A 25,751-nucleotide genomic window follows, 5' to 3' on the forward strand; every position below is an offset into this window, starting at 1 on the left:
TGCTGACCCTGAAGGCTGGGAGACAGGATGTCCTGGGTCCTGCTTGGAAGGGAAGTCAGGAGGTGCATGTTTGTAGAGAGCGGAGCCTTTTGTAAAAGACCTTTCACTGATGACAGCAAGATTTAATCAGATTGTCTTGGGTGTGGGAGTGGTGATAAGGTTAACGGAGTGGCCAAAGTGTTTGTTTGGATTATGGAACTCTCTGACTAAGAGAGCAACTGGAAGGATTCCCAGAAGAAGAGGGATGCCCTCTCTGACTTCCCAGAACCAATGGGCCCTACCCTCCTGCCAAAGAATCCTCCTCTCCTCAAAGCCTAGGAGCAGCTTCCAAGAGACTGAGGTGGGAAGAGGGGCTGGGGTTTTGGAGCCAACTTCCAATCCAAGCTCTGCCCTCCATCAGCTGTGCCACCAGGTTCTGGTCTTTCTGAGTGTCAGGTGCCTCATCTACAAAATAAGAACAAGGAAAACCTACCAGGAAGGGTTGGTGTGAGGGTTGTGTCAGAGGATATAAAATGCACAGGAGGTCGTGGGGCAAAGATTGGTTTTCTCCTTTGCCCTTTCCTCATAAGTTTCTGGTTCCTACTCAGCTCTCAGACCTCCATGTGTGTGGATGTGCGCCCCTCCTGGCTAAATAAACATCCTCTCCCACAAGGCTGAATAAAGCTTTGACTTCTGTAATAGGCTGCCCACCTCTATTTCCACGCCACAAAAACTCTCCCCGTCACCCATCACTAAAGACCAGGGTGCCCACACCTGCCACTCTTGCCTGATGTTGTGGCCCATCTTGACCACGCTGTGCCCAGAATGCCTTTAGGACACACCAGTCACTTTGTTTTTTTGTTTATTTGTTTTGTTTTTACCACAAACTGCTTTTGGTGGTAATATCCATCTCCGGCACCTCCTCACTAGACTGTGAAAGCCTGAGGAGCAGGCTGGCAGACTGATCTGATTTGCTTGCCTTGATTGGCAATTCAATGTGTAACTCAGTGCTCTTCTGTGTTCTTGGAACAGAAGTCTGAAAGACAGTGATGGCTGACAAACAATATATGACTGACAGATGGATCCACTGGATTCCCTTATCAAGCATCCAGAACTCCCCGCACATACTGACTGTAAAGCCAGTATCCAAGGCCACCATCACAGCCGCCTGGCCCATGCAAGTTTGCATTGGATTTGGACAGATGGTAATGAAACAATGGAGCCACAAACTGGTGGGCCATCATCTTTAATCCTAGCTTGCACCTGGCGGGCAAGTAAAAACACACACTGGGCTCCAAAACCCACTCATTCAGTGCTCACAAAGCTACTGATTTATCCAAGTTTCCTAGAATCAAAGGTTTCTAGATCACCAGCCTTATTCACCTCTGTTCCCCATCTCCTTCTCTCTGCACAAACTGGCTTTTCCTTCAGCACTCTGCCATCTTTGCTGCCTCTCCTGGCCTCCTCCACATGGCCTTTCTCTGCTCTCTGCTCCTCTCTAATGCTAATCTCAGGAACCGAGAGAGAGCAAGCTTCCAGCCTGCCCCACTATATAGTCCAATATACAAAATAGGGAAGTCTCTAATACAAAGTCACTTATCTGAGGCATGATGGGATTGCACCACCCCACATCAAAAAGGGTGGGAAAGGCTTAGTCCTAAAACCAAGCTCCAGGCTACAAGGATCCTTTCTGCCCACAGCCTGCCCCCAACACACATTAATATCACCTGGGTGACAGGCTTCCATGTGGGCAGCGCTATCTTTAACAAAGTGAGCATAATATATTTTATCTGCCCAACACTGACCTACACATACACACATATTGAACTACTTCCTTCAACAAGATGTCAAAACAGAGCCCCTTACCATTTAATTTGCAAAGTATATAGAGTGTATGGGGAGGTTCTTGCTCTGTGTCTGTCCCCAGCTATGATACTCTTCATGCTCTAGAACAGGGGTCGGGAACCTATGGCTCGCAAGCCAGATGTGGCTCTTTTGATGGCTGCATCTGGCTCACAAACAAATCTTTAATAATAAAAATAATAACATTAAAAATATAAAACATTGGCCCTGGCCGGTTGGCTCAGTGGTAGAGCGTCGGCCTGGCGTGCAGGAGTCCTGGGTTCGATTCCTGGCCAGGGCACACAGGAGAGGCGCCCATCTGCTTCTCCACCCCTCCCCCTCTCCTTCCTCTCTGTCTCTTCCCCTCCCGGAGCCAAGGCTCCATTGGAGCAAAGTTGGCCCAGGTGCTGGGGATGGCTCTGTGGCCTCTGCCTCAGGCGCTAGAGTGGCTCTGGTCGCAACAGAGCAACGCCCCAGATGGGCAGAGCATCGCCCCCTGGTGGGCATGCCGGGTGGATCCCGGTCGGGCGCATGCGGAGTCTGTTTGACTGCCTCCCCATTTCCAGTTTCAGAAAAATACAGAAAAGAAAAGAGAGAAAAAAATATATAAAACATTCTCATGTATTGCAATCTATTCATTTCCTACTGCTCATGTTCATAGTTGCGGGTGGCTGAAGCCAATCACAGCTGTCCTCCGGGACAACACCAAATTTTTATTGGATAATGCGTAATGTACACAGGTCATTGTATGGCTCTCACAGAATTACATTTTAAAATATGTGGCATTTATGGCTCTCTCAGCCAAAAGTTTCTTGACCCCTGCTCTAGAAAGATGTGTGCCCTTAAGGGATCAGTAGAAGGTGTCCTGACAGTTCAGATCACACGATTATGGAATAAGAGAGCTGGAAAGGAGGCTGGAGATTATCCAGGAGATCACACATATTTGGCACTTCCTGGACTAGAAAGCAAGTCTGTCTGTTAATTTTACTCCAAATATTCAGCCAACAGTAATGAGTCCCCATTATGGATCAAGCCTTATTAGGCATTTTTATGTTTATTCTTTCATTTAATTCTTACTATATGACATGAGGTTGCTAGTACCACATTCGAACAGAGGGGAAAACTCAGGCATCAGAAAAGAGAAATGACTGGCCCAAGATCTCACTTGGGCCAGTAAGTGGCTGAGTTAGAACTTGACTTCAACTGTCAGCTCACACCCTTTCTACCAAGTCTTTACCCCTTTGGTAATACTGAAGGATTGATGGGGGAGCTGCTACCCATGCCTAGAGGAAAGGGTAAGGATTAAGGCCCACAGATAATGGCAAGGGGCCAGAACAATGACCTTCTGGAGAAATATGGCCCTACTTTGCGTAACATGCACACCGAGTGTCACAATGCTCAGGAATGCTGCAGGACAGCTCTGTAGAGTTGAGAGTAGGGAGAATCCCGGACAAGCAGGGCTTCCTGATGGCAGCTGGAACTTCCTATAATGCAAGCATCATCTACACCTGGCCCTACAGCTAATACTTTTACCTCTTTTGGATCTCAATTTTCTGGTCTCAAATGGGATGATCATAAGTCTATATACAGGTTATTTTTGTGAAACATCACTTAGTGGAGATAGAGGCTCCATTCATATACCTTTAGTCCCCACATACCTCAGCATAACAACGGTTTTGACTTGTTAGTAAGCACCTAGAACATTCTGGAACTTACCGTATTTTTTACACCATAAGATGCACCTGACCATAAGATGCACCTCGGGTTTTAAGGCAGAAAATAAGAAAAAAAAATCTAAACCAAATGGTGTGTTAAAAAATTTAATAAAATATACCACAATAATTTTTCAACAATGTAAACTTAACAGCAGTATTAACAACCATTAGTAGTGTTATTAACAAATAAGAAGAGACTTTAATGTTCAAATACTCTTCTAGTTGTCCAGGAACCCACAGCAGCTAAAAAAAATGAACATCCACTCCATAAAATGCACAGGCATTTTCCCCTCCACATTTTTTTGGAGAAAGTGTGTCTTATGGAGTGAAAAATATGGTAGTTACAACTTTACAGTATCCCATTACAAATAAGAAAACTGAAGCAAAGAAGTTAAGTCAGTTGCCTAGGTCACACAACTAGTAAATGACAGAGCTGTGATTTAATCTCAGTATCATTCAGTTTCAAATCTAGGGATCTTCCCATAACATCATGACACAAATAGCTATTTGCTATGCAAAGTCCTTCCTCCATAACCTGCCTGAACTTCCCTTTCAGGTCCCAGCTTCATCGGCACTGGATTGCTCACTAGTCCCTCTGTGTTTCCCCATTTCCCAATGGCTTAAATGTGTATGTTTGTGTTTGGATGTGTGTGTGTTTGCATGAGTGTTTAGATATGTGTGTTTATACGTACATGGGATGTGTACATATAGTGAGTACAGTGCATCTGTATTTGTTTGTAATATGTGTTTATGTGAACGTATTTATAAATGTTTAGTGTTATATGGTAGATGCATGCATGTGCGTGTTACAATGCATGTGTCTACATGTACATTTTCCAGTGACTGGGTAGGATTTGACAACTACTTTATGAAGTATCATTGTACCTAGTGAGAAAGAAAAAGAAGTCCTAACGGCTGGTAGCTGGCCAATAGGGTAACCAATGGTCCAGTGGGCCCTGGACTGTCTCGGTTTCAGCACTAAAAATCCTACATCCTAGGTAGGTCCTCAGTCCTGGGCAAACTGGGCTGGCTGGTCACCCTACTGGCCTGGCAACCAACAGGCCATGCTCCCTGCTGAAAAATAGAAAATTTCCAAGAAGATCAATATCAGATGAGATCACTCTGTGACCACAATAGAACAAGACAAAAATAAGGACAGCCACGTTCCCCTCACCGCACTCCGCTCGCCCCGCGCTTGCCGTGCCCACCATAGCCACCATTCATTAGCTGGTAAGAAGACGGTGCTGAGTGGAGAGCACAGGCTTCGCCGAGTATGTGAAAGAAGGAGCAGGACTGGCCTCGTGGAAAATGGGCGCTATGGCCAAACCAGACTGTCATCACTTCTCCCTCCCTTCCAAGTACTAACGAGGCCCGACCCTGCTTAGCTTCCGAGATCAGACGAGATGGGGCACGTTCAGGGTGGTATGGCCGTAGATGCTTCTGTCATCACTTCTGACAACAAAAACCTCACTATAAAAACTGAGAGCACATTGAAAACTACAGTTTTCATGTAACTGGGGAGAGAACTTTCAAGGAACTACAGCTGATGGCAGAAAAATTCAGACCATCGGCAACTTTATAAACCGTGCATTGGTTCAACATTAGGATTGGGATGGGAAGACGAACACAATAGCAAGAAAATTGGAGATGAGAAATTAGTGGTGGAATGTGTCATGAACAAGGTCGCCTGTACTAGTATCTATGAAAAAGCAGAGTAAAAATTCCAACATCCTCCTGAACAGGAATTAGCTGCAAGGATAAACAAGCTCAGTTCAATGAACAAATCTCTTCATGCTTTTTTTTTCCATTACTGTGTTCAGTTACCTTCATCACTAATGTTTTATGTGCAACTATTTCTGTGCATTGGGTTTAATTAGAATCAACCTTGGGGTTAGTAAATAAATGTATTTATGCTAAAAATAAATAAAATGAAATGAATAAGGACACTATGAAATTAAAAAATGACCAAAGATCTCTCGCCTGTGGCACAGTGGATAGAGTGTCATCCCAGAGTGCTGGCTCAACCCCCAGGTCGGCGGTTCCAACCCTGGTCAGGGCACGGATGAGAAGCAATCAATGGGTGTACAACTAAGTGGAACAACAAGTTGATGTTTCTCTCTCTCTCTCTCTCTCTCCCTTCCCCCATCCTTTCCTCTCTCTCTCTTAAATAATAATAATAAAAAAGAACAAACATCCTTCTCTCTTAGCTAACATGAGTGACTACTGCTTCATCACCAGTGACAACTCTAGCTCTGCTCTGTCCCTCCTGCCTCCTAGACAAAAATTAAGATGGCCAATCATCAGATTTCCCTTGCTTCTTGACACTCAGAACAAACTACTCTCTAAAATTGTCCAACACTATCTCAAATCCTGTAACAAGCCCATCCTAACCGTCACTTAATAAGATGCCCCACAGTTCCCCGTGGTGTGTGTGCTCCTGCTGCAGTGAGTCAATAAAACTAACTTTGATGACAGGTGGTATTTAGGTCCTGACTTTATCACTAAGTGACAGTCTAGCAAAATCTCATGTGCGGATAATGTAAAAAATTCAACTTTCACTTGCTCAACCACTATCTACTGAACACTTACAATATGTCAGGCACTGTGCTGGAAAGAGGGAACAAACCCATCCCTTGTCCTCAAGGAGTTTACCATAGGGGAGTTGTGGACAAGTCCTGCCAGGGGTGAGGACAACGGAGACACAAAGACCCGACTCTGGGGACTAGGTTCAGTGACGCAGATCCGCTTTATTCAGGAAGTAAACTAGCTTATATACATGGGTTCAGCCAATAGGATGTTATACTAGAACAAATGGCCAAAAAGGTCAGGAGGCTGCCTGGCTAGCACTGAGTCATTTCCATATAGCGGGTAAGCTCCCTCCAGGGTGTGCCAGGGAGGGTTTATCCTTGCTGGAGTGTTCTCACAGCATAGCATCAGCCACAGCTGCCAGGTAAATGCTCTGTGCTCTACCTACAGCTCCCCTTCTCTTTTAATTAAGGCCAGTTGAACTTGCTTGATGACTGCTTGTTGCTGTTGTAGCTTCTGAATGCTACGTGTTATGCAACGGAACCCTAGTAGAACTAAAACAACTATAATATCTATTATACTATATGCTAATAGATTAACTGGATGAAACAATGAGGCAAGCTTCTGTAATGTTTGACTAGTTAGGAAATAGAATGGAGGTCTTAAACAGGGGATTCCTCCTAGGGGTCAGGATGTCATTTCCCTCCCATTGTGTTACAGAGACCTTCTAGGTGCTGTTAAACACAGTTCCATTTTGATTATAAAAAATGGACGTAGGTCCATGCATGCCCCCTTCCCACAAAGGTCCCAGCATCCAAACACGAAACAGATGGCTTGCTGCGGGCTGCGTACTGCATATGGTTGCATTCCGTCTCTCAGCCTCGGATGCCAAACTCTGAGCTTGATGGTCTGTGCATCCGGGCCAGAGGCAGTGCGGCAGTCTCTCCAGGGAATTCCTTCTCTCGGGAGTGTTCTTAGATGTTCATCATACAGGAACAGGCAAAGAGGTGACCCTGGGAAGGCAAGGTTAGCGGGGCGGGCCCAGCTGTTGGTAGCTAGGGAGAGGAAGGCTTGTAGGCCAAGTACTGAGCCTTGATAGGTAGTACCGTTTTCAGCAAAGTCCCCCCATAGTATGATTTTGAAGGAGGACCCACCCCTCTGAGAGGACGGTGTTATTATTCAGAGTAGACTTAAGTAGCATTGGGTCACCGAGGTTACCCCATATAGTGCCGTTCCACTGTTGGGATTCCCGGCCACTACTGTCACAAGGGAGACTAAGGGAGCAGTTACTGGAATATACTGTTGGAAACTGTGGGCTATTAACTTCAACAGGCATAATTATGCCAGGGTGGGGAACAGCCACCCAGACGTGAGGATCTCCTTGCACCTAGGAGTTCGCTGTGATAATGGCACACCTGAGGAGGAACAGAGTGAGGCCGTTCAAGGCTGAGGCTGGCCGTCTCTTGAACGAGAGGGTTCGCAGGTGTTGGAGGTGCCGTCAGTGGGGTCATCTTGGGACACTGGGAGTAGCCATACGTTCCTTCCTGGGATCCAAATTGGATGCGGGCTATTTTCTGGAAAAACACAAGCATAACCTCTTCCTTGCGTTAGAAGGGGGTGCGGTCCCTGCCACTGAGCTGTGGCTGGGTCCTTCCAGCAAACTAACAGCAACGGGGTCTGTTGGCTACGAAGGCCTCCCCAATGTTTATAAGCGGGAGTTACTCCTTCAGAATCAAAAGTTAAATAATTGAGAGTGAATACAGCACTGAGGAGCACTTCTCCAGGTGAGGCCCGGAGCATATCTCCCCTATCTGTTTGAATTTGAAGCTTGATGTCTCTGTGTCGCTGTTCTACAATGGCTTGTCTTTGGGGATTATAAGGAATGCCAAGGCAGTGTGTGATTTGCCATTGGGAACAAAAGGCTTTAAATTGGCTGCTGGTATAACAAGGCCCATTGTCAGTTTATTTTTTTTTTTTTTTTTCCAAAGCCAGAAACGGGGAGGCAGTCAGACAAGACTCTCGCATGCGCCCGACCGGGATCCACCCAGCATGCCTACCAGGGGGGCGATGCTCTGCCCATCTGGGGCGTCGCTCTGTTGCAACCAGAGCCACTCTAGTGCCTGAGGCAGAGGCCACAGAGCCATCCTCAGCACCCGGGCAAACTTTGCTCCAATGGAGCCTTAGCTGCGGGAGGGGAAGAGAGAGACAGAGAGGAAGGAGAGGGGGAGGGGTGGAGAAGCAGATGGGCGCTTCTCTTGTGTGCCCTGGCTGGGAATCAAACCCGGGTCCCCCGCACACCAGGCCGACGCTCTACCACTGAGCCAACTGGCCAGGGTGGCCCATTGTCAGTTTTTTTTTTAATTTTTATTTTATTTATTCATTTTAGAGAGGAGAGAGAGAGACAGAGAGAGAGAGGAGAGAGACAGGGGGGAGGAGCTGGAAGCATCAACTCCCATATGTGCTCTGTCCAGGCAAGCCCAGGGTTTCGAACCAGTGACCTCAGCATTTCCAGGTCGACGCTTTATCCACCTCGCCACCACAGGCCAGGCCCATTGTCAGTTTTAATTCCCCAAGGTACACTAAGGCAAAGCATGGCCTGTTGAAGGGCATGAATTGCATGTGTAGTTTTTTCTCCTGCTAGGGCTGTGGCCGAGACAGCTCCGGAGAAGGTGTCTACCGCTACGTGTACGTAGTGGAGTTTGCCAAATTGGGGGACATGAGTGATGTCTATTTGCCACACAGCATTAGGCTGTAGGCCTCAAGGGTTGACACCCTGTGGTTGTAGGAGGCCTAAGGGTAGTAAGGGCCTGTACTGTTTACATATGCAAACAAGGTGTTTGCAGGTTGTGTGAGTGAGATGGGGAAAGAGAGATTTGAGAGAACGAGCAGACATATGAAACTGGGCATGAAGTTGTCTGGCTTGCTCAATAGGGGAGACTGTTAAAACTAGACGATCAACTTGTGTGTTGCCTGCCACTAGGGGGCCAGGCAAGCCAGAATGGGAGCGAAGATGCTGAATATACCAAGGGTGTTGACGCTCCTCTAACAGTTCTTTAAGCTGGCTGAGAGCCCTATCTAGTAATATCTGCTTGGGTTGGAAGGTGGAATGGGCAAGGCCTTTGACTGTTTGTACTGCATAAGCACTATCTGAAAAAATGTTAAAGGGGCCATGTTGCCAAAGGTATAGCGCATAGTAAATGGCTAGTAGTTCACCTACTTGTATGGATGCCTCATAGCTAAATTTGTGGAATTTAGTGCCTTCCGTTTGTGCTTTGAACACTATTCCACAACAGGACCGGCTGGCATCTGTAAATGCAAGCATGCTGTGCAGAAGAGGGGTAGATGCTGGATACGAATGAGAGGTGCTTTGTAGGGGGATTCTTTGTAGGGTCTATAAGAGTCGATCGTTGGGGATGCCATCATGCTCTCTGGAGCAGAGATGGAAATGCTGACTGCCATTACCATGTGCTCCTCTTTGGGACAGTGTAAGACCTGCCAGGATGGCAGGGATGAGGGGGGTGGCTGAGGCCTCATGTGCATGGACTGATTTCCTGGACTATGACCGGAGTGAGCACTGGCTCCTTTGTTGGATGGACTTACAGATTTTGGACAGTGTGAAATACCCTAATAGGGGTGGGGGGCGGCTTTGCTGGAAGAACTCCCCTGCCCCGGGAAGCTTTTCCCACGGCTAGAAAGAAGGCTGAGGACATTTTGCGCTTTTGGCAAAGTACTGAGAGACTGGTAAAATGTATCTTTGTAATTATTGAAATTGTATGATTTGTCATGTTGTTGTAATTTGTGTAATGTGCCTAATTTCCTTGCACAGGGATGCCAGTGGTGTAGATTGTGGGTAGTAAAGTGAGCATAGGGGTGGATTGTTGGGCAGATAAAATATATTATGCTCACTTTGTTAAAGATCGTGCTGCCCACGTGGAAATCTGTCACCCAGGTGATATTAGTTGCCCTTCTTGCTTGGAATGGGCGTGATTAATAGAAGGCACAGTAAAAGCAAAATAAGGCTTGTCCTCCAGATGGAGGGGGATTGAAAAAAAAAAATCTTTGATGTCTAAAATTTTAATATGGGCAGCCCGTGGCACCATAGAGGGATGTGGCAAGCCTGGTTGTAAAGTGCCCATCTTTGTCATGTGCTTATTAATAGCCCTTAAATCATGAAGGAATCTCCATTTTCTGGATGCATTTTTCTGAATTACAAAAACAGGCGAATTATAAGGACTAGTGGAAGGCTCAATATGTTTGGCTTTTATTTATTTATTTATTTTGCATTTTTCTGAAGCTGGAAACAGGGAGATACAGTCAGACAGACTCCCGCATGCGCCCGACCGGGATCCACCCGGCACGCCCACCATGGGGCGATGCTCTGCCCACCAGGGGACGATGCTCTGCCCATCCTGGGCGTCGCCATGTTGCGACCAGAGCCACTCTAGCGCCTGAGGCAGAGGCCACAGAGCCATCCCCAGCGCCCGGGCCATCTTTGCTCCAATGGAGCCTTGGCTGCGGGAGGGGAAGAGAGAGACAGAGAGGAAGGCGCGGCGGAGGGGTGGAGAAGCAAATGGGCGCTTCTCCTGTGTGCCCTGGCCGGGAATCGAACCCGGGTCCTCCGCACGCTAGGCCGACGCTCTACCGCTGAGCCAACCGGCCAGGGCCATATGTTTGGCTTTTAATTGTTGCTGAACTAGTTTGTGTAATTCTTTTAATTTAGAGGCTGTTAATGGCCACTGCTCAATCCAAATTGGTTGGTCGGTATGTCATGTAAGTTTGATGGGTTCCGGAGTTTTAAATTGAGCAGTGGCCTTTAGAATTGGGGGGGCTGGCTGGAAATAGAGACACGGGTGGGGGTGGGGTGGGGGCGAGGATTTATCCTCGCTGGAGTGTTCTCACAGCATAGCATCAGCCACAGCTGCCAGGTAAATGCTCTGCGCTCTACCTACAGGGAGTGGGATAGATTACTTAACAAAACAAAAATAGATATACAATTAAAAACCATGCTAAGTGCTAGGGTCCATATTTAGTAGGTCAGGGGGTCTTTAACAGTGCCTAACACACCCTGCCAGTCAAAGAAATACCCCATTCAAATCAGGATTCCTGAAGAGCTTCTTGGGCTGTTAAGACTCTACTTGCAGCCACAGATCCATTTGAGGGTGGAGGCACAAGGAGTCAGAAATCTCCTTTCTCTTCTTAAGTTTCTACCCTATAATAAGTGTACTGGAACCCAGGTAGTAAATCCCATCCTAGGAGAAGCTCTAGGTCCTAGTGACAGCTACAGATTGCAAAGTGAGTGTCTGGTAAGGTAAATCCTGCTGGGTGCAATAGGTTATCCATAACGTCTAGGCCTAAGCACTTTTCGGTCCATGAAAATGCTTGAGACCTGAGAAAAAACTTACAGTGACACCAAAATTAAAAAAAATCAAATTTCAAAATAAAAATTAACAACTTAATTAAATATTTTCCCAAAAAGTAAATAGTCAGGGCAACTCAATTTAATGTGCAAAGTTTATATAATGGGATAGATGTTTGTTAGCTGCCTGTTCTGGGTGGGGCAGGACCCAACAATCACTTCTTCCTCTAAGAGGCAATTTGCCTGTGCTCCACGTGCCGCTGCAGGAGGGAGGGCGGTCCTGCCATAAGATAAGGTCCCTGGGACATGCTGTCACCCACATATCTTTGAGTCACTCCGCAGAGGCAGCGGCCATCACAGGATTCCCGCCTAGGGCAGCTCTGGGGCGGGGTGGGGCGTGGCGTCAAGGCCAAGGCAGAGTCCTCACCTCACACGTGAGAGCGGTATCTGGGGGGAGAGGATGTGCCAACACCAACAGGCCAGCCAACTTTGTTCAGGGCTCACAGAACAAAGGTGTGAGCTCTCTCCTGACCATGTGTGAACTTGTGCTGCCCCAACTGTAGGCATTTGTGGCTACGAAGTTGTCTTGGGGTCACATCTTTATGTTCCACCTTTAGTCTGTCTTGGCCTGGCCTTATTCTCCATTATTAGACTATACTATACAGCAGGGGTCCCCAAACTACGGCCCACGGGCCACATGCGGCCTCCTGAGGCCATTTATCTGGCTCCCGCCGCACTTCCGGAAGGGGCACCTCTTTCATTGGTGGTCAGTGAGAGGAGCATAGTTCCCATTGAAATTCTGGTCAGTTTGTTGATTTAAATTTACTTGTTCTTTATTTTAAATATTGGATTTGTTCCTGTTTCGTTTTTTTACTTTAAAATAAGATATGTGCAGTGTGCATAGGGATTTGTTCATAGTTTTTTTTATAGTCCGACCCTCCAATGGTCTGAGGGACAGTGAACTGGCCCCTGTGTAAAAAGTTTGGGGACCCCTGCTATATAGAGACAGAGAGAGAGACAGATAAGGAAGAGGGAGAGCGATGAGAAGCATCAATTCTTCGTTGAGGAACCTGTTGTTCATTGATTGCTTTCTCATATGGCTTTAATGGGGGGGGGGCTATAGCTGAGCCAGTGACCCCTTGCTCAAGCCAGTGACCTTGGGCTCAAGCCAGCGACCTTTGGGCTTCAGCCAGCAATCATGGGGTCATATCTATGATCCCATGCTCAAGCCAGCGACCCTCCGCTCAAGCTGGTGAGCCTGCGCTCAGTCAGCGACCTTGGGATTTCAAACCTGGGTCCTCTGCATCCCAGTCCAATGCTCTATCCACTGTGCCACCACCTGGTCAGGCGGCATATATTCTTATAAGCCCTCCAGGTTCTTTTTGAAACAATAGAGTAAACAAACTCAGAACTTGATCTGTACTTATGAACAAATATTTAAAATTTTTTAAGACTAAAGATTCTATAAACAAAGTTAACAGCCTGACCAGGTGGTGGTGCAGTGGATAGAGCATCGGACTGGGATGTGGAGGACCCAGGTTCGAGACCCTGAAGTCGCCAGCTTAAACGCGGGCTCATCTGGTTTGAGCAAGGCTCACCAGCTTGAGCCTAAGGTTGCTGGCTCGAGCAAGGGGTCACTCAGTCTGCTGTAGCCCCCTGGTCAGGGCACATATGAGAAATCAATCAATGAACAACTAAAGTGCCACAACAAAGAATTGATGCTTCTCATCTCTCTCCCTTCCTGTCTGTCTGTCCCTATTTGTCCCTCTCTCTGACTCTCTGTCTCTGCCACAAAAAAAAAGTTGACATAGTGATGGGCTGGGGAGAAAAATATATGGAACATCTGTAACAGCACAAGTTGTTACATATAAAATATTTAAAACAACTAATCACTAAGAAAAAAGTCAAATGTCTAACCGAAAAAAGGATTTTAACAAGCAACTTACAGAAGCAAACAAATGACCAATAAACATGAAAAACTACTGAATTTCTGCATCAATAAAATAGTCAAATAAAGCATTATTTTCTCAACAAACTGCAAACTTAAACTTTTTTTTTATTCTAGTGAGAGGAGGGGAGGCAGAAACAGACTCCTGCATGCGCCCCCACTGAGATCCACTCTGCAAGCCCCCGGGGTCCATGCTGGAATCAACCAAGCTATCCTCAGCACCCGGGCCAATGCTCAAACCAATCAAGCCATTGGCTACGAGAGGGGAAGAGAGGGGGGGTGGAGAGGGAGTGGCAGAGAAGCAGATGGTTGCTTCTCATGTGTGCCCTGACTGGTGATTGAACCTGGGGCGTCCGCATGCTGGGCCAGCACTCTATCCACTGAGCCAACCAGCCAGGATCCTCTTCTTCTTTTTTTTTTTTAAATTAATTAATTAATTTATTTATTTTTACAGATACAGAGAGTAAAGTCAGAGACAGACAGGAACGGAGAGAGATGAGAAGCATCAATTATTAGTTTTTCATTGCACGTTGCAACACCTTAGTTGTTCATTGATTGCTTTCTCATATGTGCCTTGACCGTGGGCCTTCAGCAGACCAAGTAACCCCTTGCTTGAGCCAGCAACCTTGGGTCCAAGCTGGTGAGCTTTTCCTTAAACTAGATGAGCCCACACTCAAGCTGGCGACCTCGGGGTCTCGAACCCGGGTCCTCTGCATCGCAGTCCGACGCTCTATCCACTGCGCCACCGTCTGGTCAGGCTTCTCTCTCTTTTTTTTTTTTTTTTTTTTTTAATGAAGTATATAGCCTGTCTTATGGGAATACCTCATACAGGAGGGCTGAAAATTGCAGGTGGTGGATCAAAGGCTGATGGGATCTGGTGAAAAAAATCCTTTGTCAGTCGTGTCTGAAGCGGGTGAGAGGACTTGTGTGATTAAGGAAGCCCAGGAAATAGTGCGTGTGCTGATACAGAAGTTCCTGGTAGAAGAGCACGTGATGGGTTGACAGTCTGGCATTTCAACACGTATGCCTTTCTCTCCAGGGTAAAGCCCCACAGAGCCAAGAGGGCCAGTGTCTCCGAGGCTCACTGCCACTGTGGTCTTACATTTGCAGCATTCTAAGAAAGTCCTTGTGTCATGAACTTCTACTCTTTTCAATGTAGATGACTTGGAACGTGGCTTGCAGGAGATAATTATTTGTTCATAATTTTATAGGACTTGTCATTCATTACATTAAATAAATCAATCCATTGGGAAAAAACTATGTCAACAATTCTTTGTTTGGAAAATATGTTTGCTTAATCTGCTGGTCTCACTTTCAGGATCAGGAGCTAGGTCTCCATCTGCAGGTTGGGGACTTCTTCTGAGACTGGAGAGCACTATCATACCAGGCATGGCCATCAGGGGGCAAGCAAGAGCAGCTCAGGCAGGATCTAGAGAGAAATTCCATTAGGAGCAGGACCCAAGGGCAGAAGGAAGAAAGAGGCAGCTATGGCTCTCCTAGTCACCAGAAAGCAGGAAAACCTTCCAGGCCACGGAAATTGGAACTGTCTTGCTGCTTAAGCCTGATCTCTGGGGTTAACTGTAGTGAAGACTGAGCCCATGAACACTCCTTAAGCCCTAGCCTGTCCTTTGGTGGGGTCTGCTCTGAACAGGCTGGTGCCATAGTGCCTCAGGGCTGCCTGGCTGCCTTCAGGATCACCTGTCACGTGCTGTACTGCTCAGAAGGTAGTTTTGGGTGGACTCCACTGGAGCCTGACCTAAGGTTACCCTTTGCATGCTGCACTGACTCTTCCCCATCCTGGCTTCCTTTGTCTCTAGGATTTGACCACGTTATAACAAAAGGACAGCAAATGGAGATCAGTGTTTGCCCCTGACTAGCACCAGCTCACCGTCTGATAACAGCATCTAGCTCTGCCTGCCCCATTCGGTGTAGCCTTGGAAGAATCAAGGTGCCTCCCTGCTTGCCAATGGATGGGCATGTGACCCAGCTAGGCCAGCCAGCCTATTTCCTGGGAACCGGAATCTTGAGAGCGATAGAATAGGGTTATGGCTGATTTCTCCAGACAGATTGCTCCTGTAAAGTGTGTTTGATGGTTCCTGCTGCCTGGATTGCAGAACTGTCTTGCTTCTTGTCTTAATTGTGACGTGGCTGTTCAGCACATTTTTGCATTCCAAGAGTTAGTTACCCTTGGAACAAATTCCTTTTAAAAAACAGCTAGAGGAAGTGGTGTCGCGAATGCTGTGGCACAGCTAGCAGAACCATGGTCTGGACCACACGCAGTGTGTGTTCCAAGCTCTTCACCACCCCGACATACACACCCCCTCCCTGCCCCTGCCTGCCAGCGGGAGGCAGCCCAAGCCCAACCCTCGGCCTCAGCAGTGGTGCCATTGGCCTGGGGGAACACCTACCTCAACAACCTCATCGCAGACAGGACCTGTCAGTACATGGCCATGAGGGCTATAAGGACTCGCCCTCTCTCTGGGCTGCCATCCCCTGGAAAACCGTTGTCAACATCACACCAGCTGAGGTTGTTGTCCTATTTGGCAAAGACCAGTCAAGTGTTTTGTTTGCTTGTTTGTTTTTGTAAATGGGCTGACACTTTGGGGCCAGAAATGATCTGTGATGTGGCACTCACTGCTGCAGGATGGGGTTTTTACCACTGACCTTTTTACCAAGAGCACCTATAGAGAGACCCATATCTTCAACATCACTGTAATCACTGTCACCATGACTGCTAAGATGCTAATCTTGCTAATGGACAAAGAAGGTGTCCATGATGGTATGATTAACAAGAAATGTTATAAAATGACCTCCTACCTCCAGCATTCCCAGCATTCGTCTTTCCCTTCCCCCCACCACCCTCCACTGCTTTTGCACCCCTCTCCTTCCCATACACACATGCGTGCGTGTGTGCACACACACACACACACCCCATTTTTATTTTGGGAGCCATTACCCCACATCCCTTATTACTCCAAAACCACATGGATCGGGGGCCAGGGCTAGAAAGACAGACACCTTTCCCTAGCCAATACCTGTCCTGTGTGTGGCTGAAAAACTTTTCTTTTAGTGAATAAAAAATATTCTACCAAAAAAAAAGACAGCTGGAATTTGTTTCTTTTCCTTGCAAATAAAGAATGCTAAGTGATACAGATGAGCTGTCTAACAAGGTAACATTACATGTAAGGGATACTTGTATGGGCCCCAAAATGGGGCCACCTGTATTTGGGCCAGATGGTGGAGATGGACCCAGGCAGGAGCAGAATGTGAGGTGAGAACTTGGGGGTTTCAGGAACAGCATAGCAGGAGGCAGCAAGGCAGTGAGAGTGCCCTTTCTACCCCAGCTATGGCTTCATCAATGGGGCCTATACCTCATTTGGACAAGCCAGGTTGTACTTACATGGTTCCCTGCAGAATGCTCAGGAAGGTCACTATGGAGGGGAAGGAGGACCTGAAAATCCCAACACAGGAGAGGAAATTGAAGAATCAGAGTTGTTCAGCCAGGAGAGAAGGTTTGCTATCTTAAAATATTGCTGTCTCAGCCTGACCAGGCGGTGGCGCAGTGGATAGAGCATCAGACTGGGATGCAGAGGACCCAGGTTCGAGAACCCGAGGTCTCCAGCTTGAGCGCGGGCTCATCTGGTTTGAGCAAAAGCTCACCAGTTTCAACCCAATGTCGCTGGCTCGAGCAAGGGGTTACTCGGTCTGCTGAAGGCCCACAGTCAAGGCACATATGAGAAAGCAATCAATGAACAACTAAGGTGTTGCAACACAACGAAAAACTAATGATTGATGCTTCTCATCTCTCCATTCCTGTCTGTCTGTCCTTGTCTATCCCTCTCTCTGATTCTCTCTCTGTAAAACAAAAAAAAACAAACCAAAACAAAAAAAATATTGCTGTCTCAGCCATCTGACAATTATTCTTAGCACTTAAGGCACTGCTAGATAAGGCAAGGCATACTCTCCTTCAGAGAACTAACAGTTTAGTACCCTGAGGGGGAGCACAAAGCTCTGACAGTGCATCTCCAGATAGGGAGTGGGCTTCCTGGAGAAGGGGGCATCTAAGACGAGTCTAGAAGAATGTCTAAGAAAGAGTTACTCTAGCAAATAGGTAAGTTGTGTGGGCATGGGATTGGGGCCTTCTAGGCAAAGGCAGTAGCAGGTGCCAGGGATATAGTGGGCAGACTGTCCTTCATGGAGTGGGGACCGAGTGTGAGGGAGCTGGCACCAGAACAAAAAGAGCCCCAGCTGTCATACCAAAGGAACCACTGAAGGTTTTTAAGTAGGAAAGTGACAAAATGATATTTGCATTTTTAAAGATCACTGTGGAGCCTGACCTGTGGTGGCACAGTAAATAAAGCATCAACCTGGAATGCTGAGGTTTTTGGTTCAAATCCCGGGCTTGCCTGGTCAAGACACATACAAGAAGCAACTACTATGAGTTGATGCTTCCTGCTCCTTCCCCCCATTTTTCTCTCTCTCACTAACGTCAATAAAATCTTTACCCCCTCCCACAAAAAGACCACTGTGGAAGAAGATTTGGTAGTAGAGTGAGACTAGAACATATAAGACAAGTTGGTTAGTTGAAATAGTGTGAGAAGGGAAAGTGTCTGGGCTGTGGAGTGGCAGTGGGGACAGGGAAGGAATCGATGGGACAGTTATTGGGTGGTAGAATAAGGGGAGGAGAGGAAAAGAGGAGGTCACAGAAGACCTCATTCACCAGGTAAGATATTTAGTGGTAAGAGGCATCTGGTCTTCCAAAAGAGCCATCCTGTATGAACAGAACCTTGCACTGCCGAATGTCACTTGGTCAGGACAACCAGATGTGTCTGGTTTTCAGAGGCTCCCTCACAGTAACCAAACCCATAAGGGACTGTCTCATAGTTCCAAATACCAATATGTCAATTCCCAGTAGAGAATCAAACTTCAAAAAAATCTAGATAGATCTTCCCAGAGGGACCAGACTACATGTGCCAATTAATAGGCACCTCTACCCAGGCATTAAGGGCCCTGAAGCTGGAAGGGTCATCACAGGAGAAAGGGAATGAAGGAGTGTGTGTGGGCCTCTGGAGAGGCTGTAAGGCTGTAAGGCTGATGACTATGAATGAATCTCTGGTAAGGACTGTTGCCCACTGATGTATATACATTGCCTGCGAAGTGAATGGTCATGCCTGCTAATTCCACGCCTCTCACCCTAGAGTGGATAAGTTACCAAATTTCATTTTTCCCTTTGATTTCCATTTTCTGCACATCTCTCTCATCCTATTTTGGGCCACTCTTTCTAGTGGATGTATTTTTCTATTACAAGCAATATCTTATTTCTTTAAAAAAATTTTTTAGTTTATTGATTTTAAAGAGAGAGAAAGAGGGAGAGAGAAACACCATGCCACTTATTTATGCATTCATTGGTTGATTCCTTGGTATGTGCTCTTGACTGGCGGTTGAACCCACAACCTTGGCATATTGGAATGATACTCTAACCAACTGAGTTACCCAGCCAGGGCAGTATCTTGTTTCTTATATAATGTGAAAGTTAAATATACAATAGTTGAGAAATGATTGACATGTCCTATTGTGGAGTCCATTGCTAGAGCCCATAAATGCTATAACATCCCTATTTATTATATAAGTGCAGATAAGTATTTCTTTACAACTCAGTATTATTCAGTGTATGCATGATTTGGGGGGGGGAAGCATTAAAATATTGATTTTGCAGCAAGCCAATGGCATGAAAAAAAGCCAATGCAGGGGACAGTGGGGAATGGAGAGATTGTTCTAGAACAAAAAAAGACTAAAGAGTCATAACTTGCATTACATAGGCTTGTTTGAAGTCTAATTCAAACACATCAATCATAAAAAGATATTTTGGGGAGCAGTTGCTGAAGACTCAGCATTAGATCACATATCAAAGAACTGTTATTAAATTTTAATGAGATAATAACATGCTTACATGAGAAACTGTCTATATAGAGATGTAAAATACGGGATAAAATGACATCATAACGTCTGGAATTTGTTATAAAGTGCTTCAGTAAATGACAAAAATATGTAGATTAATCTGTGGCAAGATTTTGCTAATTGAAGAATCTGAGTGATGAGTAATGAGGGTTGACTGCATACTCCTTATTTTGTGTATGTTTGAACATTTCCATAATCATAAAAATGTTAAAGATGGGTTAAACAGTAGAAACAATACAAATTAAGTTTTTCGGGTAATTTCTTACCACCCTATTCTCATTCTGTGGTCATACTCAGGAGGCAGGATCCATTCATTGTAAGGTTGGGAATAAGGGCCTGCGAATGCTGATTTTCAACAGGGATTTAGTAGGAGACTGAGTAGGAGATTGTGATGCAAATGGGTTTTAGTGGCTTTGCTTGAAAATTTTCAAGAGGATATTGAATACCAGTTTCTTTGAGAAGGGATGCTCTAACGAGCTGGCTGTCTGCCAACAGGTGTACAGACCTGGGAGACAGCAGAGGGCAGGGGTGAGAGACAGATGGGGTTCCAGTCCTGACTCTGACCCTTAATTAACTGCAAGATTTTTGACAAGTCACTCAACCTCTAAAAGCCTCAGTCTCTCCTTCTAAAAATGAGGATGATAAGAACCACCTTGTGAGGATTTATTAAGATTAATTGAGATATTTCTGTGCTTGGCACATGGTAAATACTCATTACTAATTAGCTACCATTATTATTCTTGCTGCATTTGGGTCACTGACATTTCTTTATCATTATTACATTTTTGTATATGACTTCTTCAGTTTCCTAAAACATATGCATAAAAAAGTGGGGGACGATTCCAGTATCACATCAGTTTTTACAGGTTCTCTTTTATTCGGGGGACTCTCTTGAGATCTCACCACACTGTTGTCACTTTTCCGGAAATTGTTTTAGCATCCACATCCTCAAGTGGAAGAACATTCTTGCACTCAAAATTAACATTCTTAGAGTATATACACTGCTCACTAAAATTAGGGGATCAGGGAATGTGCAGATACTCCAGCACTTTCGGCCTTTTGTATAGTGCATTTTCACCAATTAAATAAAAGTTGGTTTTGCATTTCATTTGCATAATTGAACAACTCTCTTTGACTTGTCATTTGCTTTTCTGATGTTCTTGTTTAATAAAAAAAAAAAATCAAATGCTTCTTTTTTTATCGCTTCATATTTATTTTGAAATATCCCCTAATTTTCGTGAGCAGTATATTTGGAAAACAATACAAGTCCACACTTTGAAAACAAAAGAAATAAAGTAAAGAAAAGAAAATTTATATTTAAAAAGAGATTCAAACATACATTTGAAAACAAGAGGAAGCGCAGGTAAAGTGTATCTGAAAGAAAGTTCAGATACAAATTCACAAAGAGGGTCACAGTATTTGCTCAGTGTTGTTAACGTTTACGTGACCTGATATAATGTGCTTATTGTTGGAATTCATGGGAGTCCGAAAACTTATGACTGTGGGACACTCATTTTCCTCTCTCTGAGAATGTACGAGTCCCACGTTTATATCTGTCCCTTGAGAGAGAGGGACACGGTAAGAGGAGGGCCAGCTGTTGGCAGTGGCAAACTACAACTGTGAACATGGTCAAGAATTAGGAATCCTGCCAGCAATTCCATTTCCAGGTATATCTCTGAAAGAAATAGAACTATTATCTTAAAGAGGTATCTGCACCCATGTTTATTGCAGCATTATTTACAGTAAGCCGAGACTTGGAATGTTTAAGTGTCCATCAATGGATGAATGGATAAAGAAGATGTGGTATATATTTTTTGAGACAAAATAGATAGACCTTGTGAACACTATGGTAAATGAAATAAATCAGACACAGAAAGACAAATATTGAATGATGTCACTTATATTTGGGATCTAAAAAAACCAAATTCATAGAAACAGAGTAGAATGGTGGCTGTTGGGAGGTGAGGTAGGAAATGGGGAGATGTTTGTCAAAAAAAGGAAAAAAGTGAGGTGTAAGGTGATGGATGTGTGTATGGTGACAACTTTTAGGATCTACTCTCTTAGTAACTTTCAAGTGTATAATACAGTATTTGTTTGTTTAGTATTGTTAACTATAGTCACCATGCTATACATTAAATCCTCAAAACTTATTCATCTTATAATTGGAAGTTTGTACCCTTTGACCAACATCCCCTCATTTCCTACCCCCTGCCCCTGACAAGCACCACTCTGGCGGCCTTGATGGGTTAACTCTGTAGAGAAGGCGAGGGCATGTCTGCTGTTGTCCTCCACTGAACCCGCTAGGCTGGCTAGAATTGCAGCTTTTGCCTTCTCAACTCTCTCTGAGTGTCAGCCTCAGATATGCTTCTTTGAGTTTCCACTGGTCACAAGATTAGGCCTGCCTGTCCCTGAAGCCCCTCAGTCCCCACTCTGGGAGAGGAGCCAATCTCTCCCCAAAACATGTTATGCCTTGCTTGTTACATTCCCTAAGGGTGAGCTTAGGACAGTTTCGCTTCATTCTTCAGTATTAAATGTTCGAATGACCCTTACACAACTCACTGTGACCCGATTTCTGTTTTCTTCCTCTTATCTCACTTGTTAAAACTTCTGTGGTGCCCAGGGCTGACCCTTGGTTGCCAGTGCTTTCCTAGACCCCTCTTTTTTTTTTTTTTAATTTTATTCATTTTTAGAGAGGAGAGAGAGAGGGAGAGACAGGAGAGAGAGACAGAGAAAGAGAAGGGGGAGGAGCAGGAAGCATCAACTCCCATATGTGCCTTGACCAGGCAAGCCCAGGGTTTCGAACCAGCGACCTCAGCATTTCCAGGTCGACGCTTTATCCACTGCGCCACCACAGGTCAGGCCCTAGACCCCTCTTTAGTGTCCAGCTTATCACCCCTCTTGCCTGCAAATTTTGTTCTCTTGACTTCAGTGCTCTCTCCCCCTCCCTCTCTGCCTGCTCCACTTCCTCTGTCCATCTAAATCAACTGTGCTCCTCACTGACCCCTGCCCTGGCTCCATGTCACTTCTCATCTATCCACTCCCAACACTCTGTCACACATGTGTGGATGACTCCCAGCCCTGCCCTCCCTGAGCTCTGGGGACAGCTGCTCATGGAAGCCCCCCTCTTTCCCAGATGTCACAAAGGCACCTTAAACTTAGTAACAGCCAAATTGAACTCCTTTGAGGCATCATCTGGTTCCTGCTGACTTCTCTGGTTTCATACTCTCTATTGCTATGAGGTATTGCAATACCAGATTGGAAACTAAGATGGTATTATAGCTAATCAGATCAACTGAATATGGGAGGAAACAATGTTTTCAGACCCTTGAAATAGCAGCTTGGCATAGGGTCGCAGTGATTCTATCTGCTGTATGTTCACAAAGCCTCAGTACAGGCCCTGTGGAGTCTGGGGTCCTAGACCCAGTCAACAGCAGAGCCTGGAAAGGGGGCTGCAAGCCTGATAGCCTATGGGGCAAGGCAGTTGTTTTTTTTTTTTTTTTTTTACAGAAACAGAGAGAGAGTCAGAAAGAGGGATAGATAGGGACAGACAGACAGGAACGGAGAGAGATGAGAAGCATCAATCATTAGTTATTTGTTGTGATACCTTAGTTGTCCATTGATTGCTTTCTCATATGTGCCTTGACGGTGGGCCTTCAGCAGACTGAGTAACCCCTTGTTTGAGCCAGCGACCTTGGGTCCAAGCTGGTGAGCTCTTTGCTCAAACCAGATGAGCCCGCACTCAAGCTGGTGACCTCGGGGTCTCGAACATGGGTCCTCCACATCCCAGTCCAATGCTTTATCCACTGCACCACCACCTGGTCAGGCGGAGCCAGGCAGTTTTTATATGAGTACAGGTGAGTGGTGGGGAGTGGTAGACTGGAGAACATATGCTCCACCTCAAAACAGGGACAATCTTCCTTCTAGCTTTAGCCAGGTATAGGCTTGTGTGAACATTGCCACAATTTCTGAGTTTTCAAGAGAATCCAGAAATCTGGATTTTTCTGTGACTCTTCCCATTGCTAAATGTTAGCAACTAATTCAAAATTTAAAATGTACTGTGAATCAACTAATTTTTAAAAAATACTATGAATCAAATAAAACACTCCTGCAGGCCACATCCAGCCCACAGGGCACGTGTCGGTGAGAATAGAATGTGTAGAGGCTTGGCAGACAGACAGACAGACCGACAGACAGACATCAGCTCCAATAGCAGTTCTGCTATTCTGTAGCTAGGTATCTTAGGGCAGGTCAGTCCCATAACGTCTCCAACTTCCTCATCTGTAAAACACAAATAACAATACTTCCCTCACTGAGTTGTAACGAAGACAAGACATCATGTTTGTAAAATGGCTGGCACACAGTAGTTCCTTTGGTGAAAGCCAATTAGTCAGCACTACTGACACATCTATAAAAACAACATGGTCAGCATAGGTAAACAGGGTATATGAGCACTGCCAAGGAAGGTGAGTGAGCCTGGCTTTGGTCCCCAACCAGAGCTCTCAGTGGTGGCTTCCCTTGTGTATGGAGAAAATACCCCATAAACCATCTTCCTTCTTTGGGCTCTGATTCGTGGTTTACCCAGTACATTTTTTCTAAAAATATTTATTTATTTACTTATTTACTTATTTTATTTATTTATTTATTATTTATTTATTTTTCTGAAGCTGGAAACGGGGAGAGACAGACAGACTCCCGCATGCGCCCGACTGGGATCCACCCGGCACGCCCACCAGGGGCGACGCTTTGCCCACCAGGGGGCAATGCTCTGCCCCTCCAGGGCGTCACTCTGCCGCGACCAGAGCCACTCTAGTGCCTGGGGCAGAGGCCAAGGAGCCATCCCCAGGGCCCGGGCCATCTTTGCTCCAATGGAGCCTTGGCTGCGGGAGGGGAAGAGAGAGACAGAGAGGAAGGAGGGGGGGGTGGAGAAGCAAATGGGTGCCTCTCCTATGTGCCCTGGCCAGGAATCGAACCCGGGTCCCCCGCACGCCAGGCGGACACTCTACCGCTGAGCCAACCGGCCAGGGCCAACTTATTTACTTATTTTAGAGAGACAGGGAAAGACAGAGAGAGAAAGAAAAAAAATACTGATTTGTTATTCCACTTATTTATGCATTCACTGGTTGTTCCTGTACGTGCCCTGACCGGGGATCGAACCCGCAATCTTATTGTATCAGGATGACACTCTAACCAGCTGAGCTACCTGGTCAGGGTTCCCAGCACCTTTCTGATCAGGAATCCATTGCCCATTTCCCTGGGACTGGGAATGGCAGCCCCAGATGAGCAGTGTGGCCTTTACAGTCTGTGAACAGACCTTTGCATTTGTACCCTAGAATCACTTGAGTTTAATTCTCTGGTTTACTTAGGAAAACCGATGGATCCTCACAGCTTGGATTCTGAGCCTGGCACTGGAGGGAGGGCCTCACTAAAAGGTGTCCTTCCTGAGAACCTCTATTACCCTCACCCCCCTCCTCAAATTGTGTCATCCACCAGGAGCTCTTGCAGGGCCTGGGCTACTTCCCTTATTTGGTCTAAGTAAATTAACAATGAACACTTGCCGAGACAGGTTTATATATATATATATTTTGTTGTTGTTGTTGTTGTTGTTGTTGTTGTATTTTTTCTATTTTTCTGAAGTTGGAAACGGGGAAGCAGTCAGACAGACTCCCGCATGCGCCCGACCGGGATCCACCTGGCATGCCCACCTGGGGGCGATGCTCTGCCCATCTGGGGCATTGCTCTGTTGCAACCAGAGTCATTCTAGTGCCTGAGGCAGAGGTCACAGAGCCATCCTCAGCGCCCAGGCCAACTTTGCTCCAATGGAGCCTCAGCTGCGGGAGGGGAAGAGAGAGACAGAGAGGAAGGAGAGGGGAAGGGGTGGAGAAGCAGATGGGCGCTTCTCCTGTGTGCCCTGGCCAGGAATCGAACCTGGGACTCCTGCACGCCAGGCCGACGCTCTACCACTGAGCCAACTGGCCAGGGCCTATAGTATATTTTTAACATTTAACAAATTAACACAATTTTTTTTCTTTTTTACAGAGACAGAGAGTCAAAGAGAGGGATAGATAGGGACAGACAGACAGGAACAGAGAGAGATGAGAAGCATCAATCATCAGTTTTTCATTGCGACACCTTAGTTGTTCATTGATTGCTTTCACATATGTGCCTTGACCGTGGGGCTACAGCAGACTGAGTAACCCTTTGCTTGAGCCAGCAACCTTGGATCCAAGCTGGTGAGCTTTTTGCTCAAACCAGATGAGCCCACGCTCAAGGTGGCGACCTCGGGGTCTCGAACCTGGGTCCTACGCATCCCAGTCTGACGCTCTATCCACTGCGCCACTGCCTGGTCAGGCAAATTATCACAATTTAGCACATACAACATAGTGCTATTTAACTGTGCTACTCACAAGATAACTACATGGACCCGCCT

The 25,751-nt window shown here is 46.0% G+C and overlaps 1 pseudogene; it reads left to right on the forward strand.

The window, feature by feature from the left end:
• The first annotated feature begins 9,231 nt into the window (after positions 1-9,231).
• Positions 9,232-21,619, forward strand: LOC136322656 (profilin-1 pseudogene; annotated as a pseudogene).
• Positions 21,620-25,751: the final 4,132 nt, after the last annotated feature.

The sequence above is a fragment of the Saccopteryx bilineata genome, chromosome 2 (assembly GCF_036850765.1).
Source record: "Saccopteryx bilineata isolate mSacBil1 chromosome 2, mSacBil1_pri_phased_curated, whole genome shotgun sequence".
NCBI classification, from domain to species: Eukaryota; Metazoa; Chordata; class Mammalia; order Chiroptera; family Emballonuridae; genus Saccopteryx; species Saccopteryx bilineata.